This window comes from Leiobunum rupestre, chromosome 1 (assembly GCF_980474605.1).
Source record: "Leiobunum rupestre chromosome 1, qqLeiRupe1.1.hap1, whole genome shotgun sequence".
In the NCBI taxonomy this organism is placed as follows: domain Eukaryota; kingdom Metazoa; phylum Arthropoda; class Arachnida; order Opiliones; family Sclerosomatidae; genus Leiobunum; species Leiobunum rupestre.
In genome coordinates this window covers 9,713,969-9,734,635 of record NC_143384.1, presented here as the reverse complement: position 1 = coordinate 9,734,635, position 20,667 = coordinate 9,713,969, and positions in this window count along the sequence as shown.

Sequence of the window (20,667 nt, the reverse complement as noted above, 5' to 3'; positions counted from 1 at the left end):
ATTACATCCGCGTTTAATAACCATATTACAAATTGAAGGGAGGGATCGAAATTGCCCCTTTATAGCGCCATAACCGCACATAGAGACGACCTGAAATTAAAATTACTAACACTGCTATCTGTACCCTTTACAACGTTACCTTGTTTGTCGAGTTACCTCGCACGGTTTTCAAGAAAAATGATTTTTAGCGTTATTACATCCGCGTTTAATAACCATATTACAAATTGAAGGGAGGGATCGAAATTGCCCCTTTATAGCGCCATAACCGCACATAGAGACGACCTGAAATTAAAACGACTTACACTACTATTTGTACCGTTTAGAACGTTACCTTGTTTGTCGAGTTACCTCGCACGGTTTTCCAGAAAAATGATTTTTAGCGTTATTATATCCGCGTTTAATAACCATATTACAAATTGAAGGGAGGGATCGAAATTGCCCCTTTATAGCGCCATAACCGCACATAGAGACGACCTGAAATTAAAATTACTTACACCACTATTTGTACCCTTTAGAACGTTACCTTGTTTGTCGAGTTACCTCGCACGGTTTTCCAGAAAAATGATTTTTAGCGTTATTACATCGGCGTTTAATAACCATATTACAAATTGAAGGGAGGGATCGAAATTGCCCCTTTATAGCGCCATAACCGCACATAGAGACGACCTGAAATTAAAACGACTTACACTACTATTTGTACCCTTTACAACGTTACCTTGTTTGTCGAGTTACCTCGCACGGTTTTCCAGAAAAATGATTTTTAGCGTTATTACATCGGCGTTTAATAACCATATTACAAATTGAAGGGAGGGATCGAAATTGCCCCTTTATAGCGCCATAACCGCACATAGAGACGACCTGAAATTAAAACGACTTACACTACTATTTGTACCCTTTACAACGTTACCTTGTTTGTCGAGTTACCTCGCACGGTTTTCAAGAAAAATGATTTTTAGCGTTATTACATCCGCGTTTAATAACCATATTACAAATTGAAGGGAGGGATCGAAATTGCCCCTTTATAGCGCCATAACCGCACATAGAGACGACCTGAAATTAAAATTACTTACACCACTATTTGTACCCTTTAGAACGTTACCTTGTTTGTCGAGTTACCTCGCACGGTTTTCCAGAAAAATGATTTTTAGCGTTATTACATCGGCGTTTAATAACCATATTACAAATTGAAGGGAGGGATCGAAATTGCCCCTTTATAGCGCCATAACCGCACATAGAGACGACCTGAAATTAAAACGACTTACACTACTATTTGTACCGTTTAGAACGTTACCTTGTTTGTCGAGTTACCTCGCACGGTTTTCCAGAAAAATGATTTTTAGCGTTATTACATCCGCGTTTAATAACCATATTACAAATTGAAGGGAGGGATCGAAATTGCCCCTTTATAGCGCCATAACCGCACATAGAGACGACCTGAAATTATAATTACTAACACTGCTATCTGTACCCTTTACAACGTTACCTTGTTTGTCGAGTTACCTCGCACGGTTTTCAAGAAAAATGATTTTTAGCGTTATTACATCCGCGTTTAATAACCATATTACAAATTGAAGGGAGGGATCGAAATTGCCCCTTTATAGCGCCATAACCGCACATAGAGACGACCTGAAATTAAAATTACTAACACTGCTATCTGTACCCTTTACAACGTTACCTTGTTTGTCGAGTTACCTCGCACGGTTTTCAAGAAAAATGATTTTTAGCGTTATTACATCCGCGTTTAATAACCATATTACAAATTGAAGGGAGGGATCGAAATTGCCCCTTTATAGCGCCATAACCGCACATAGAGACGACCTGAAATTAAAATTACTTACACCACTATTTGTACCCTTTAGAACGTTACCTTGTTTGTCGAGTTACCTCGCACGGTTTTCCAGAAAAATGATTTTTAGCGTTATTACATCCGCGTTTAATAACCATATTACAAATTGAAGGGAGGGATCGAAATTGCCCCTTTATAGCGCCATAACCGCACATAGAGACGACCTGAAATTAAAATTACTAACACTGCTATCTGTACCCTTTACAACGTTACCTTGTTTGTCAAGTTACCTCGCACGGTTTTCAAGAAAAATGATTTTTAGCGTTATTACATCCGCGTTTAATAACCATATTACAAATTGAAGGGAGGGATCGAAATTGCCCCTTTATAGCGCCATAACCGCACATAGAGACGACCTGAAATTAAAATTACTTACACCACTATTTGTACCCTTTAGAACGTTACCTTGTTTGTCGAGTTACCTCGCACGGTTTTCCAGAAAAATGATTTTTAGCGTTATTACATCGGCGTTTAATAACCATATTACAAATTGAAGGGAGGGATCGAAATTGCCCCTTTATAGCGCCATAACCGCACATAGAGACGACCTGAAATTAAAACGACTTACACTACTATATGTACCCTTTAGAACGTTACCTTGTTTGTCGAGTTACCTCGCACGGTTTTCCAGAAAAATGATTTTTAGCGTTATTACATCCGCGTTTAATAACCATATTACAAATTGAAGGGAGGGATCGAAATTGCCCCTTTATAGCGCCATAACCGCACATAGAGACGACCTGAAATTAAAATTACTTACACCACTATTTGTACCCTTTAGAACGTTACCTTGTTTGTCGAGTTACCTCGCACGGTATTCCAGAAAAATGATTTTTAGCGTTATTACATCGGCGTTTAATAACCATATTACAAATTGAAGGGAGGGATCGAAATTGCCCCTTTATAGCGCCATAACCGCACATAGAGACGACCTGAAATTAAAACGACTTACACTACTATATGCACCCTTTAGAACGTTAACTTGTTTGTCGAGTTACCTCGCACGGTTTTCCAGAAAAATGATTTTTAGCGTTATTACATCCGCGTTTAATAACCATATTACAAATTGAAGGGAGGGATCGAAATTGCCCCTTTATAGCGCCATAACCGCACATAGAGACGACCTGAAATTAAAACGACTTACACTACTATTTGTACCGTTTAGAACGTTACCTTGTTTGTCGAGTTACCTCGCACGGTTTTCCAGAAAAATGATTTTTAGCGTTATTACATCGGCGTTTAATAACCATATTACAAATTGAAGGGAGGGATCGAAATTGCCCCTTTATAGCGCCATAACCGCACATAGAGACGACCTGAAATTAAAACGACTTACACTACTATTTGTACCCTTTACAACGTTACCTTGTTTGTCGAGTTACCTCGCACGGTTTTCAAGAAAAATGATTTTTAGCGTTATTACATCCGCGTTTAATAACCATATTACAAATTGAAGGGAGGGATCGAAATTGCCCCTTTATAGCGCCATAACCGCACATAGAGACGACCTGAAATTAAAATTACTTACACCACTATTTGTACCCTTTAGAACGTTACCTTGTTTGTCGAGTTACCTCGCACGGTTTTCCAGAAAAATGATTTTTAGCGTTATTACATCGGCGTTTAATAACCATATTACAAATTGAAGGGAGGGATCGAAATTGCCCCTTTATAGCGCCATAACCACACATAGAGACGACCTGAAATTAAAATTACTTACACCACTATTTGTACCCTTTAGAACGTTACCTTGTTTGTCGAGTTACCTCGCACGGTTTTCCAGAAAAATGATTTTTAGCGTTATTACATCCGCGTTTAATAACCATATTACAAATTGAAGGGAGGGATCGAAATTGCCCCTTTATAGCGCCATAACCGCACATAGAGACGACCTGAAATTAAAATTACTAACACTGCTATCTGTACCCTTTACAACGTTACCTTGTTTGTCAAGTTACCTCGCACGGTTTTCAAGAAAAATGATTTTTAGCGTTATTACATCCGCGTTTAATAACCATATTACAAATTGAAGGGAGGGATCGAAATTGCCCCTTTATAGCGCCATAACCGCACATAGAGACGACCTGAAATTAAAATTACTTACACCACTATTTGTACCCTTTAGAACGTTACCTTGTTTGTCGAGTTACCTCGCACGGTATTCCAGAAAAATGATTTTTAGCGTTATTACATCGGCGTTTAATAACCATATTACAAATTGAAGGGAGGGATCGAAATTGCCCCTTTATAGCGCCATAACCGCACATAGAGACGACCTGAAATTAAAACGACTTACACTACTATATGCACCCTTTAGAACGTTAACTTGTTTGTCGAGTTACCTCGCACGGTTTTCCAGAAAAATGATTTTTAGCGTTATTACATCCGCGTTTAATAACCATATTACAAATTGAAGGGAGGGATCGAAATTGCCCCTTTATAGCGCCATAACCGCACATAGAGACGACCTGAAATTAAAACGACTTACACTACTATTTGTACCGTTTAGAACGTTACCTTGTTTGTCGAGTTACCTCGCACGGTTTTCCAGAAAAATGATTTTTAGCGTTATTACATCGGCGTTTAATAACCATATTACAAATTGAAGGGAGGGATCGAAATTGCCCCTTTATAGCGCCATAACCGCACATAGAGACGACCTGAAATTAAAACGACTTACACTACTATTTGTACCCTTTACAACGTTACCTTGTTTGTCGAGTTACCTCGCACGGTTTTCAAGAAAAATGATTTTTAGCGTTATTACATCCGCGTTTAATAACCATATTACAAATTGAAGGGAGGGATCGAAATTGCCCCTTTATAGCGCCATAACCGCACATAGAGACGACCTGAAATTAAAATTACTTACACCACTATTTGTACCCTTTAGAACGTTACCTTGTTTGTCGAGTTACCTCGCACGGTTTTCCAGAAAAATGATTTTTAGCGTTATTACATCGGCGTTTAATAACCATATTACAAATTGAAGGGAGGGATCGAAATTGCCCCTTTATAGCGCCATAACCGCACATAGAGACGACCTGAAATTAAAACGACTTACACTACTATTTGTACCGTTTAGAACGTTACCTTGTTTGTCGAGTTACCTCGCACGGTTTTCCAGAAAAATGATTTTTAGCGTTATTACATCCGCGTTTAATAACCATATTACAAATTGAAGGGAGGGATCGAAATTGCCCCTTTATAGCGCCATAACCGCACATAGAGACGACCTGAAATTATAATTACTAACACTGCTATCTGTACCCTTTACAACGTTACCTTGTTTGTCGAGTTACCTCGCACGGTTTTCAAGAAAAATGATTTTTAGCGTTATTACATCCGCGTTTAATAACCATATTACAAATTGAAGGGAGGGATCGAAATTGCCCCTTTATAGCGCCATAACCGCACATAGAGACGACCTGAAATTAAAATTACTAACACTGCTATCTGTACCCTTTACAACGTTACCTTGTTTGTCGAGTTACCTCGCACGGTTTTCAAGAAAAATGATTTTTAGCGTTATTACATCCGCGTTTAATAACCATATTACAAATTGAAGGGAGGGATCGAAATTGCCCCTTTATAGCGCCATAACCGCACATAGAGACGACCTGAAATTAAAATTACTTACACCACTATTTGTACCCTTTAGAACGTTACCTTGTTTGTCGAGTTACCTCGCACGGTTTTCCAGAAAAATGATTTTTAGCGTTATTACATCCGCGTTTAATAACCATATTACAAATTGAAGGGAGGGATCGAAATTGCCCCTTTATAGCGCCATAACCGCACATAGAGACGACCTGAAATTAAAATTACTAACACTGCTATCTGTACCCTTTACAACGTTACCTTGTTTGTCAAGTTACCTCGCACGGTTTTCAAGAAAAATGATTTTTAGCGTTATTACATCCGCGTTTAATAACCATATTACAAATTGAAGGGAGGGATCGAAATTGCCCCTTTATAGCGCCATAACCGCACATAGAGACGACCTGAAATTAAAATTACTTACACCACTATTTGTACCCTTTAGAACGTTACCTTGTTTGTCGAGTTACCTCGCACGGTTTTCCAGAAAAATGATTTTTAGCGTTATTACATCGGCGTTTAATAACCATATTACAAATTGAAGGGAGGGATCGAAATTGCCCCTTTATAGCGCCATAACCGCACATAGAGACGACCTGAAATTAAAACGACTTACACTACTATATGTACCCTTTAGAACGTTACCTTGTTTGTCGAGTTACCTCGCACGGTTTTCCAGAAAAATGATTTTTAGCGTTATTACATCCGCGTTTAATAACCATATTACAAATTGAAGGGAGGGATCGAAATTGCCCCTTTATAGCGCCATAACCGCACATAGAGACGACCTGAAATTAAAATTACTTACACCACTATTTGTACCCTTTAGAACGTTACCTTGTTTGTCGAGTTACCTCGCACGGTATTCCAGAAAAATGATTTTTAGCGTTATTACATCGGCGTTTAATAACCATATTACAAATTGAAGGGAGGGATCGAAATTGCCCCTTTATAGCGCCATAACCGCACATAGAGACGACCTGAAATTAAAACGACTTACACTACTATATGCACCCTTTAGAACGTTAACTTGTTTGTCGAGTTACCTCGCACGGTTTTCCAGAAAAATGATTTTTAGCGTTATTACATCCGCGTTTAATAACCATATTACAAATTGAAGGGAGGGATCGAAATTGCCCCTTTATAGCGCCATAACCGCACATAGAGACGACCTGAAATTAAAACGACTTACACTACTATTTGTACCGTTTAGAACGTTACCTTGTTTGTCGAGTTACCTCGCACGGTTTTCCAGAAAAATGATTTTTAGCGTTATTACATCGGCGTTTAATAACCATATTACAAATTGAAGGGAGGGATCGAAATTGCCCCTTTATAGCGCCATAACCGCACATAGAGACGACCTGAAATTAAAACGACTTACACTACTATTTGTACCGTTTAGAACGTTACCTTGTTTGTCGAGTTACCTCGCATGGTTTTCCAGAAAAATGATTTTTAGCGTTATTACATCCGCGTTTAATAACCATATTACAAATTGAAGGGAGGGATCGAAATTGCCCCTTTATAGCGCCATAACCGCACATAGAGACGACCTGAAATTAAAATTACTAACACTGCTATTTGTACCCTTTAGAACGTTACCTTGTTTGTCCAGTTACCTCGCACGGTTTTCAAGAAAAATGATTTTTAGCGTTATTACATCCGCGTTTAATAACCATATTACAAATTGAAGGGAGGGATCGAAATTGCCCCTTTATAGCGCCATAACCGCACATAGAGACGACCTGAAATTAAAATTACTAACACTGCTATCTGTACCCTTTACAACGTTACCTTGTTTGTCGAGTTACCTCGCACGGTTTTCAAGAAAAATGATTTTTAGCGTTATTACATCCGCGTTTAATAACCATATTACAAATTGAAGGGAGGGATCGAAATTGCCCCTTTATAGCGCCATAACCGCACATAGAGACGACCTGAAATTAAAATTACTTACACCACTATTTGTACCCTTTAGAACGTTACCTTGTTTGTCGAGTTACCTCGCACGGTTTTCCAGAAAAATGATTTTTAGCGTTATTACATCCGCGTTTAATAACCATATTACAAATTGAAGGGAGGGATCGAAATTGCCCCTTTATAGCTCCATAACCGCACATAGAGACGAACTGAAATTAAAATTACTAACACTGCTATCTGTACCCTTTACAACGTTACCTTGTTTGTCGAGTTAACTCGCACGGTTTTCAAGAAAAATGATTTTTAGCGTTATTACATCCGCGTTTAATAACCATATTACAAATTGAAGGGAGGGATCGAAATTGCCCCTTTAGGCGCCATAACCGCACATAGAGACGACCTGAAATTAAAATTACTTACACCACTATTTGTACCCTTTAGAACGTTACCTTGTTTGTCGAGTTACCTCGCACGGTTTTCCAGAAAAATGATTTTTAGCGTTATTACATCCGCGTTTAATAACCATATTACAAATTGAAGGGAGGGATCGAAATTGCCCCTTTATAGCGCCATAACCGCACATAGAGACGACCTGAAATTAAAATTACTAACACTGCTATCTGTACCCTTTACAACGTTACCTTGTTTGTCAAGTTACCTCGCACGGTTTTCAAGAAAAATGATTTTTAGCGTTATTACATCCGCGTTTAATAACCATATTACAAATTGAAGGGAGGGATCGAAATTGCCCCTTTATAGCGCCATAACCGCACATAGAGACGACCTGAAATTAAAATTACTTACACCACTATTTGTACCCTTTAGAACGTTACCTTGTTTGTCGAGTTACCTCGCACGGTTTTCCAGAAAAATGATTTTTAGCGTTATTACATCGGCGTTTAATAACCATATTACAAATTGAAGGGAGGGATCGAAATTGCCCCTTTATAGCTCCATAACCGCACATAGAGACGACCTGAAATTAAAACGACTTACACTACTATATGCACCCTTTAGAACGTTAACTTGTTTGTCGAGTTACCTCGCACGGTTTTCCAGAAAAATGATTTTTAGCGTTATTACATCCGCGTTTAATAACCATATTACAAATTGAAGGGAGGGATCGAAATTGCCCCTTTATAGCGCCATAACCGCACATAGAGACGACCTGAAATTAAAACGACTTACACTACTATTTGTACCGTTTAGAACGTTACCTTGTTTGTCGAGTTACCTCGCACGGTTTTCCAGAAAAATGATTTTTAGCGTAATTACATCCGCGTTTAATAACCATATTACAAATTGAAGGGAGGGATCGAAATTGCCCCTTTATAGCGCCATAACCGCACATAGAGACGACCTGAAATTAAAATTACTTACACCACTATTTGTACCCTTTAGAACGTTACCTTGTTTGTCGAGTTACCTCGCACGGTTTTCCAGAAAAATGATTTTTAGCGTTATTACATCGGCGTTTAATAACCATATTACAAATTGAAGGGAGGGATCGAAATTGCCCCTTTATAGCGCCATAACCGCACATAGAGACGACCTGAAATTAAAACGACTTACACTACTATATGTACCCTTTAGAACGTTACCTTGTTTGTCGAGTTACCTCGCACGGTTTTCCAGAAAAATGATTTTTAGCGTTATTACATCCGCGTTTAATAACCATATTACAAATTGAAGGGAGGGATCGAAATTGCCCCTTTATAGCGCCATAACCGCACATAGAGACGACCTGAAATTAAAATTACTTACACCACTATTTGTACCCTTTAGAACGTTACCTTGTTTGTCGAGTTACCTCGCACGGTTTTCCAGAAAAATGATTTTTAGCGTTATTACATCCGCGTTTAATAACCATATTACAAATTGAAGGGAGGGATCGAAATTGCCCCTTTATAGCGCCATAACCGCACATAGAGACGACCTGAAATTAAAATTACTAACACTGCTATCTGTACCCTTTACAACGTTACCTTGTTTGTCGAGTTACCTCGCACGGTTTTCAAGAAAAATGATTTTTAGCGTTATTACATCCGCGTTTAATAACCATATTACAAATTGAAGGGAGGGATCGAAATTGCCCCTTTATAGCGCCATAACCGCACATAGAGACGACCTGAAATTAAAATTACTTACACCACTATTTGTACCCTTTAGAACGTTACCTTGTTTGTCGAGTTACCTCGCACGGTTTTCCAGAAAAATGATTTTTAGCGTTATTACATCCGCGTTTAATAACCATATTACAAATTGAAGGGAGGGATCGAAATTGCCCCTTTATAGCGCCATAACCGCACATAGAGACGACCTGAAATTAAAATTACTAACACTGCTATCTGTACCCTTTACAACGTTACCTTGTTTGTCGAGTTACCTCGCACGGTTTTCAAGAAAAATGATTTTTAGCGTTATTACATCCGCGTTTAATAACCATATTACAAATTGAAGGGAGGGATCGAAATTGCCCCTTTATAGCGCCATAACCGCACATAGAGACGACCTGAAATTAAAATTACTTACACCACTATTTGTACCCTTTAGAACGTTACCTTGTTTGTCGAGTTACCTCGCACGGTTTTCCAGAAAAATGATTTTTAGCGTTATTACATCCGCGTTTAATAACCATATTACAAATTGAAGGGAGGGATCGAAATTGCCCCTTTATAGCGCCATAACCGCACATAGAGACGACCTGAAATTAAAATTACTTACATCACTATTTGTACCCTTTAGAACGTTACCTTGTTTGTCGAGTTACCTCGCACGGTTTTCCAGAAAAATGATTTTTAGCGTTATTACATCCGCGTTTAATAACCATATTACAAATTGAAGGGAGGGATCGAAATTGCCCCTTTATAGCGCCATAACCGCACATAGAGACGACCTGAAATTAAAATTACTAACACTGCTATCTGTACCCTTTACAACGTTACCTTGTTTGTCGAGTTAACTCGCACGGTTTTCAAGAAAAATGATTTTTAGCGTTATTACATCCGCGTTTAATAACCATATTACAAATTGAAGGGAGGGATCGAAATTGCCCCTTTATAGCGCCATAACCGCACATAGAGACGACCTGAAATTAAAATTACTTACACCACTATTTGTACCCTTTAGAACGTTACCTTGTTTGTCGAGTTACCTCGCACGGTTTTCCAGAAAAATGATTTTTAGCGTTATTACATCCGCGTTTAATAACCATATTACAAATTGAAGGGAGGGATCGAAATTGCCCCTTTATAGCGCCATAACCGCACATAGAGACGACCTGAAATTAAAATTACTTACACCACTATTTGTACCCTTTAGAACGTTACCTTGTTTGTCGAGTTACCTCGCACGGTTTTCCAGAAAAATGATTTTTAGCGTTATTACATCGGCGTTTAATAACCATATTACAAATTGAAGGGAGGGATCGAAATTGCCCCTTTATAGCGCCATAACCGCACATAGAGACGACCTGAAATTAAAACGACTTACACTACTATATGTACCCTTTAGAACGTTACCTTGTTTGTCGAGTTACCTCGCACGTTTTTCCAGAAAAATGATTTTTAGCGTTATTACATCCGCGTTTAATAACCATATTACAAATTGAAGGGAGGGATCGAAATTGCCCCTTTATAGCGCCATAACCGCACATAGAGACGACCTGAAATTAAAATTACTTACATCACTATTTGTACCCTTTAGAACGTTACCTTGTTTGTCGAGTTACCTCGCACGGTTTTCCAGAAAAATGATTTTTAGCGTTATTACATCCGCGTTTAATAACCATATTACAAATTGAAGGGAGGGATCGAAATTGCCCCTTTATAGCGCCATAACCGCACATAGAGACGACCTGAAATTAAAATTACTAACACTGCTATCTGTACCCTTTACAACGTTACCTTGTTTGTCGAGTTAACTCGCACGGTTTTCAAGAAAAATGATTTTTAGCGTTATTACATCCGCGTTTAATAACCATATTACAAATTGAAGGGAGGGATCGAAATTGCCCCTTTATAGCGCCATAACCGCACATAGAGACGACCTGAAATTAAAATTACTTACACCACTATTTGTACCCTTTAGAACGTTACCTTGTTTGTCGAGTTACCTCGCACGGTTTTCCAGAAAAATGATTTTTAGCGTTATTACATCCGCGTTTAATAACCATATTACAAATTGAAGGGAGGGATCGAAATTGCCCCTTTATAGCGCCATAACCGCACATAGAGACGACCTGAAATTAAAATTACTAACACTGCTATCTGTACCCTTTACAACGTTACCTTGTTTGTCAAGTTACCTCGCACGGTTTTCAAGAAAAATGATTTTTAGCGTTATTACATCCGCGTTTAATAACCATATTACAAATTGAAGGGAGGGATCGAAATTGCCCCTTTATAGCGCCATAACCGCACATAGAGACGACCTGAAATTAAAATTACTTACACCACTATTTGTACCCTTTAGAACGTTACCTTGTTTGTCGAGTTACCTCGCACGGTTTTCCAGAAAAATGATTTTTAGCGTTATTACATCGGCGTTTAATAACCATATTACAAATTGAAGGGAGGGATCGAAATTGCCCCTTTATAGCGCCATAACCGCACATAGAGACGACCTGAAATTAAAACGACTTACACTACTATATGTACCCTTTAGAACGTTACCTTGTTTGTCGAGTTACCTCGCACGTTTTTCCAGAAAAATGATTTTTAGCGTTATTACATCCGCGTTTAATAACCATATTACAAATTGAAGGGAGGGATCGAAATTGCCCCTTTATAGCGCCATAACCGCACATAGAGACGACCTGAAATTAAAACGACTTACACTACTATTTGTACCGTTTAGAACGTTACCTTGTTTGTCGAGTTACCTCGCACGGTTTTCCAGAAAAATGATTTTTAGCGTTATTACATCCGCGTTTAATAACCATATTACAAATTGAAGGGAGGGATCGAAATTGCCCCTTTATAGCGCCATAACCGCACATAGAGACGACCTGAAATTAAAATTACTTACACCACTATTTGTACCCTTTAGAACGTTACCTTGTTTGTCGAGTTACCTCGCACGGTTTTCCAGAAAAATGATTTTTAGCGTTATTACATCGGCGTTTAATAACCATATTACAAATTGAAGGGAGGGATCGAAATTGCCCCTTTATAGCGCCATAACCGCACATAGAGACGACCTGAAATTAAAACGACTTACACTACTATTTGTACCCTTTACAACGTTACCTTGTTTGTCGAGTTACCTCGCACGGTTTTCAAGAAAAATGATTTTTAGCGTTATTACATCCGCGTTTAATAACCATATTACAAATTGAAGGGAGGGATCGAAATTGCCCCTTTATAGCGCCATAACCACACATAGAGACGACCTGAAATTAAAATTACTTACACCACTATTTGTACCCTTTAGAACGTTACCTTGTTTGTCGAGTTACCTCGCACGGTTTTCCAGAAAAATGATTTTTAGCGTTATTACATCCGCGTTTAATAACCATATTACAAATTGAAGGGAGGGATCGAAATTGCCCCTTTATAGCGCCATAACCGCACATAGAGACGACCTGAAATTAAAATTACTAACACTGCTATCTGTACCCTTTACAACGTTACCTTGTTTGTCAAGTTACCTCGCACGGTTTTCAAGAAAAATGATTTTTAGCGTTATTACATCCGCGTTTAATAACCATATTACAAATTGAAGGGAGGGATCGAAATTGCCCCTTTATAGCGCCATAACCGCACATAGAGACGACCTGAAATTAAAATTACTTACACCACTATTTGTACCCTTTAGAACGTTACCTTGTTTGTCGAGTTACCTCGCACGGTTTTCCAGAAAAATGATTTTTAGCGTTATTACATCGGCGTTTAATAACCATATTACAAATTGAAGGGAGGGATCGAAATTGCCCCTTTATAGCGCCATAACCGCACATAGAGACGACCTGAAATTAAAATTACTTACACCACTATTTGTACCCTTTAGAACGTTACCTTGTTTGTCGAGTTACCTCGCACGGTTTTCCAGAAAAATGATTTTTAGCGTTATTACATCGGCGTTTAATAACCATATTACAAATTGAAGGGAGGGATCGAAATTGCCCCTTTATAGCGCCATAACCGCACATAGAGACGACCTGAAATTAAAACGACTTACACTACTATTTGTACCCTTTACAACGTTACCTTGTTTGTCGAGTTACCTCGCACGGTTTTCAAGAAAAATGATTTTTAGCGTTATTACATCCGCGTTTAATAACCATATTACAAATTGAAGGGAGGGATCGAAATTGCCCCTTTATAGCGCCATAACCGCACATAGAGACGACCTGAAATTAAAATTACTAACACTGCTATCTGTACCCTTTACAACGTTACCTTGTTTGTCAAGTTACCTCGCACGGTTTTCAAGAAAAATGATTTTTAGCGTTATTACATCCGCGTTTAATAACCATATTACAAATTGAAGGGAGGGATCGAAATTGCCCCTTTATAGCGCCATAACCGCACATAGAGACGACCTGAAATTAAAATTACTTACACCACTATTTGTACCCTTTAGAACGTTACCTTGTTTGTCGAGTTACCTCGCACGGTTTTCCAGAAAAATGATTTTTAGCGTTATTACATCGGCGTTTAATAACCATATTACAAATTGAAGGGAGGGATCGAAATTGCCCCTTTATAGCGCCATAACCGCACATAGAGACGACCTGAAATTAAAACGACTTACACTACTATATGTACCCTTTAGAACGTTACCTTGTTTGTCGAGTTACCTCGCACGTTTTTCCAGAAAAATGATTTTTAGCGTTATTACATCCGCGTTTAATAACCATATTACAAATTGAAGGGAGGGATCGAAATTGCCCCTTTATAGCGCCATAACCGCACATAGAGACGACCTGAAATTAAAACGACTTACACTACTATTTGTACCGTTTAGAACGTTACCTTGTTTGTCGAGTTACCTCGCACGGTTTTCCAGAAAAATGATTTTTAGCGTTATTACATCCGCGTTTAATAACCATATTACAAATTGAAGGGAGGGATCGAAATTGCCCCTTTATAGCGCCATAACCGCACATAGAGACGACCTGAAATTAAAATTACTTACACCACTATTTGTACCCTTTAGAACGTTACCTTGTTTGTCGAGTTACCTCGCACGGTTTTCCAGAAAAATGATTTTTAGCGTTATTACATCGGCGTTTAATAACCATATTACAAATTGAAGGGAGGGATCGAAATTGCCCCTTTATAGCGCCATAACCGCACATAGAGACGACCTGAAATTAAAACGACTTACACTACTATTTGTACCCTTTACAACGTTACCTTGTTTGTCGAGTTACCTCGCACGGTTTTCAAGAAAAATGATTTTTAGCGTTATTACATCCGCGTTTAATAACCATATTACAAATTGAAGGGAGGGATCGAAATTGCCCCTTTATAGCGCCATAACCACACATAGAGACGACCTGAAATTAAAATTACTTACACCACTATTTGTACCCTTTAGAACGTTACCTTGTTTGTCGAGTTACCTCGCACGGTTTTCCAGAAAAATGATTTTTAGCGTTATTACATCCGCGTTTAATAACCATATTACAAATTGAAGGGAGGGATCGAAATTGCCCCTTTATAGCGCCATAACCGCACATAGAGACGACCTGAAATTAAAATTACTAACACTGCTATCTGTACCCTTTACAACGTTACCTTGTTTGTCAAGTTACCTCGCACGGTTTTCAAGAAAAATGATTTTTAGCGTTATTACATCCGCGTTTAATAACCATATTACAAATTGAAGGGAGGGATCGAAATTGCCCCTTTATAGCGCCATAACCGCACAAAGAGACGACCTGAAATTAAAATTACTTACACCACTATTTGTACCCTTTAGAACGTTACCTTGTTTGTCGAGTTACCTCGCACGGTTTTCCAGAAAAATGATTTTTAGCGTTATTACATCGGCGTTTAATAACCATATTACAAATTGAAGGGAGGGATCGAAATTGCCCCTTTATAGCGCCATAACCGCACATAGAGACGACCTGAAATTAAAATTACTTACACCACTATTTGTACCCTTTAGAACGTTACCTTGTTTGTCGAGTTACCTCGCACGGTTTTCCAGAAAAATGATTTTTAGCGTTATTACATCGGCGTTTAATAACCATATTACAAATTGAAGGGAGGGATCGAAATTGCCCCTTTATAGCGCCATAACCGCACATAGAGACGACCTGAAATTAAAACGACTTACACTACTATTTGTACCCTTTACAACGTTACCTTGTTTGTCGAGTTACCTCGCACGGTTTTCAAGAAAAATGATTTTTAGCGTTATTACATCCGCGTTTAATAACCATATTACAAATTGAAGGGAGGGATCGAAATTGCCCCTTTATAGCGCCATAACCACACATAGAGACGACCTGAAATTAAAATTACTTACACCACTATTTGTACCCTTTAGAACGTTACCTTGTTTGTCGAGTTACCTCGCACGGTTTTCCAGAAAAATGATTTTTAGCGTTATTACATCCGCGTTTAATAACCATATTACAAATTGAAGGGAGGGATCGAAATTGCCCCTTTATAGCGCCATAACCGCACATAGAGACGACCTGAAATTAAAATTACTAACACTGCTATCTGTACCCTTTACAACGTTACCTTGTTTGTCAAGTTACCTCGCACGGTTTTCAAGAAAAATGATTTTTAGCGTTATTACATCCGCGTTTAATAACCATATTACAAATTGAAGGGAGGGATCGAAATTGCCCCTTTATAGCGCCATAACCGCACATAGAGACGACCTGAAATTAAAATTACTTACACCACTATTTGTACCCTTTAGAACGTTACCTTGTTTGTCGAGTTACCTCGCACGGTTTTCCAGAAAAATGATTTTTAGCGTTATTACATCGGCGTTTAATAACCATATTACAAATTGAAGGGAGGGATCGAAATTGCCCCTTTATAGCGCCATAACCGCACATAGAGACGACCTGAAATTAAAACGACTTACACTACTATATGTACCCTTTAGAACGTTACCTTGTTTGTCGAGTTACCTCGCACGGTTTTCCAGAAAAATGATTTTTAGCGTTATTACATCCGCGTTTAATAACCATATTACAAATTGAAGGGAGGGATCGAAATTGCCCCTTTATAGCGCCATAACCGCACATAGAGACGACCTGAAATTAAAACGACTTACACTACTATTTGTACCGTTTAGAACGTTACCTTGTTTGTCGAGTTACCTCGCACGGTTTTCCAGAAAAATGATTTTTAGCGTTATTATATCCGCGTTTAATAACCATATTACAAATTGAAGGGAGGGATCGAAATTGCCCCTTTATAGCGCCATAACCGCACATAGAGACGACCTGAAATTAAAATTACTTACACCACTATTTGTACCCTTTAGAACGTTACCTTGTTTGTCGAGTTACCTCGCACGGTTTTCCAGAAAAATGATTTTTAGCGTTATTACATCGGCGTTTAATAACCATATTACAAATTGAAGGGAGGGATCGAAATTGCCCCTTTATAGCGCCATAACCGCACATAGAGACGACCTGAAATTAAAACGACTTACACTACTATTTGTACCCTTTACAACGTTACCTTGTTTGTCGAGTTACCTCGCACGGTTTTCCAGAAAAATGATTTTTAGCGTTATTACATCGGCGTTTAATAACCATATTACAAATTGAAGGGAGGGATCGAAATTGCCCCTTTATAGCGCCATAACCGCACATAGAGACGACCTGAAATTAAAACGACTTACACTACTATTTGTACCGTTTAGAACGTTACCTTGTTTGTCGAGTTACCTCGCACGGTTTTCCAGAAAAATGATTTTTAGCGTTATTATATCCGCGTTTAATAACCATATTACAAATTGAAGGGAGGGATCGAAATTGCCCCTTTATAGCGCCATAACCGCACATAGAGACGACCTGAAATTAAAATTACTTACACCACTATTTGTACCCTTTAGAACGTTACCTTGTTTGTCGAGTTACCTCGCACGGTTTTCCAGAAAAATGATTTTTAGCGTTATTACATCGGCGTTTAATAACCATATTACAAATTGAAGGGAGGGATCGAAATTGCCCCTTTATAGCGCCATAACCGCACATAGAGACGACCTGAAATTAAAACGACTTACACTACTATTTGTACCCTTTACAACGTTACCTTGTTTGTCGAGTTACCTCGCACGGTTTTCCAGAAAAATGATTTTTAGCGTTATTACATCGGCGTTTAATAACCATATTACAAATTGAAGGGAGGGATCGAAATTGCCCCTTTATAGCGCCATAACCGCACATAGAGACGACCTGAAATTAAAACGACTTACACTACTATTTGTACCCTTTACAACGTTACCTTGTTTGTCGAGTTACCTCGCACGGTTTTCAAGAAAAATGATTTTTAGCGTTATTACATCCGCGTTTAATAACCATATTACAAATTGAAGGGAGGGATCGAAATTGCCCCTTTATAGCGCCATAACCGCACATAGAGACGACCTGAAATTAAAACGACTTACACTACTATTTGTACCCTTTACAACGTTACCTTGTTTGTCGAGTTACCTCGCACGGTTTTCAAGAAAAATGATTTTTAGCGTTATTACATCCGCGTTTAATAACCATATTACAAATTGAAGGGAGGGATCGAAATTGCCCCTTTATAGCGCCATAACCGCACATAGAGACGACCTGAAATTAAAATTACTTACACCACTATTTGTACCCTTTAGAACGTTACCTTGTTTGTCGAGTTACCTCGCACGGTTTTCCAGAAAAATGATTTTTAGCGTTATTACATCGGCGTTTAATAACCATATTACAAATTGAAGGGAGGGATCGAAATTGCCCCTTTATAGCGCCATAACCGCACATAGAGACGACCTGAAATTAAAACGACTTACACTACTATTTGTACCGTTTAGAACGTTACCTTGTTTGTCGAGTTACCTCGCACGGTTTTCCAGAAAAATGATTTTTAGCGTTATTACATCCGCGTTTAATAACCATATTACAAATTGAAGGGAGGGATCGAAATTGCCCCTTTATAGCGCCATAACCGCACATAGAGACGACCTGAAATTAAAATTACTAACACTGCTATCTGTACCCTTTACAACGTTACCTTGTTTGTCGAGTTACCTCGCACGGTTTTCAAGAAAAATGATTTTTAGCGTTATTACATCCGCGTTTAATAACCATATTACAAATTGAAGGGAGGGATCGAAATTGCCCCTTTATAGCGCCATAACCGCACATAGAGACGACCTGAAATTAAAATTACTTACACCACTATTTGTACCCTTTAGAACGTTACCTTGTTTGTCGAGTTACCTCGCACGGTTTTCCAGAAAAATGATTTTTAGCGTTATTACATCCGCGTTTAATAACCATATTACAAATTGAAGGGAGGGATCGAAATTGCCCCTTTATAGCGCCATAACCGCACATAGAGACGACCTGAAATTAAAATTACTAACACTGCTATCTGTACCCTTTACAACGTTACCTTGTTTGTCAAGTTACCTCGCACGGTTTTCAAGAAAAATGATTTTTAGCGTTATTACATCCGCGTTTAATAACCATATTACAAATTGAAGGGAGGGATCGAAATTGCCCCTTTATAGCGCCATAACCGCACATAGAGACGACCTGAAATTAAAATTACTTACACCACTATTTGTACCCTTTAGAACGTTACCTTGTTTGTCGAGTTACCTCGCACGGTTTTCCAGAAAAATGATTTTTAGCGTTATTACATCGGCGTTTAATAACCATATTACAAATTGAAGGGAGGGATCGAAATTGCCCCTTTATAGCGCCATAACCGCACATAGAGACGACCTGAAATTAAAACGACTTACACTACTATATGTACCCTTTAGAACGTTACCTTGTTTGTCGAGTTACCTCGCACGGTTTTCCAGAAAAATGATTTTTAGCGTTATTACATCCGCGTTTAATAACCATATTACAAATTGAAGGGAGGGATCGAAATTGCCCCTTTATAGCGCCATAACCGCACATAGAGACGACCTGAAATTAAAATTACTAACACTGCTATCTGTACCCTTTACAACGTTACCTTGTTTGTCGAGTTACCTCGCACGGTTTTCAAGAAAAATGATTTTTAGCGTTATTACATCCGCGTTTAATAACCATATTACAAATTGAAGGGAGGGATCGAAATTGCCCCTTTATAGCGCCATAACCGCACATAGAGACGACCTGAAATTAAAACGACTTACACTACTATTTGTACCGTTTAGAACGTTACCTTGTTTGTCGAGTTACCTCGCACGGTTTTCCAGAAAAATGATTTTTAGCGTTATTATATCCGCGTTTAATAACCATATTACAAATTGAAGGGAGGGATCGAAATTGCCCCTTTATAGCGCCATAACCGCACATAGAGACGACCTGAAATTAAAATTACTTACACCACTATTTGTACCCTTTAGAACGTTACCTTGTTTGTCGAGTTACCTCGCACGGTTTTCCAGAAAAATGATTTTTAGCGTTATTACATCGGCGTTTAATAACCATATTACAAATTGAAGGGAGGGATCGAAATTGCCCCTTTATAGCGCCATAACCGCACATAGAGACGACCTGAAATTAAAACGACTTACACTACTATTTGTACCCTTTACAACGTTACCTTGTTTGTCGAGTTACCTCGCACGGTTTTCCAGAAAAATGATTTTTAGCGTTATTACATCGGCGTTTAATAACCATATTACAAATTGAAGGGAGGGATCGAAATTGCCCCTTTATAGCGCCATAACCGCACATAGAGACGACCTGAAATTAAAACGACTTACACTACTATTTGTACCCTTTACAACGTTACCTTGTTTGTCGAGTTACCTCGCACGGTTTTCAAGAAAAATGATTTTTAGCGTTATTACATCCGCGTTTAATAACCATATTACAAATTGAAGGGAGGGATCGAAATTGCCCCTTTATAGCGCCATAACCGCACATAGAGACGACCTGAAATTAAAATTACTTACACCACTTTTTGTACCCTTTAGAACGTTACCTTGTTTGTCGAGTTACCTCGCACGGTTTTCCAGAAAAATGATTTTTAGCGTTATTACATCGGCGTTTAATAACCATATTACAAATTGAAGGGAGGGATCGAAATTGCCCCTTTATAGCGCCATAACCGCACATAGAGACGACCTGAAATTAAAACGACTTACACTACTATTTGTAC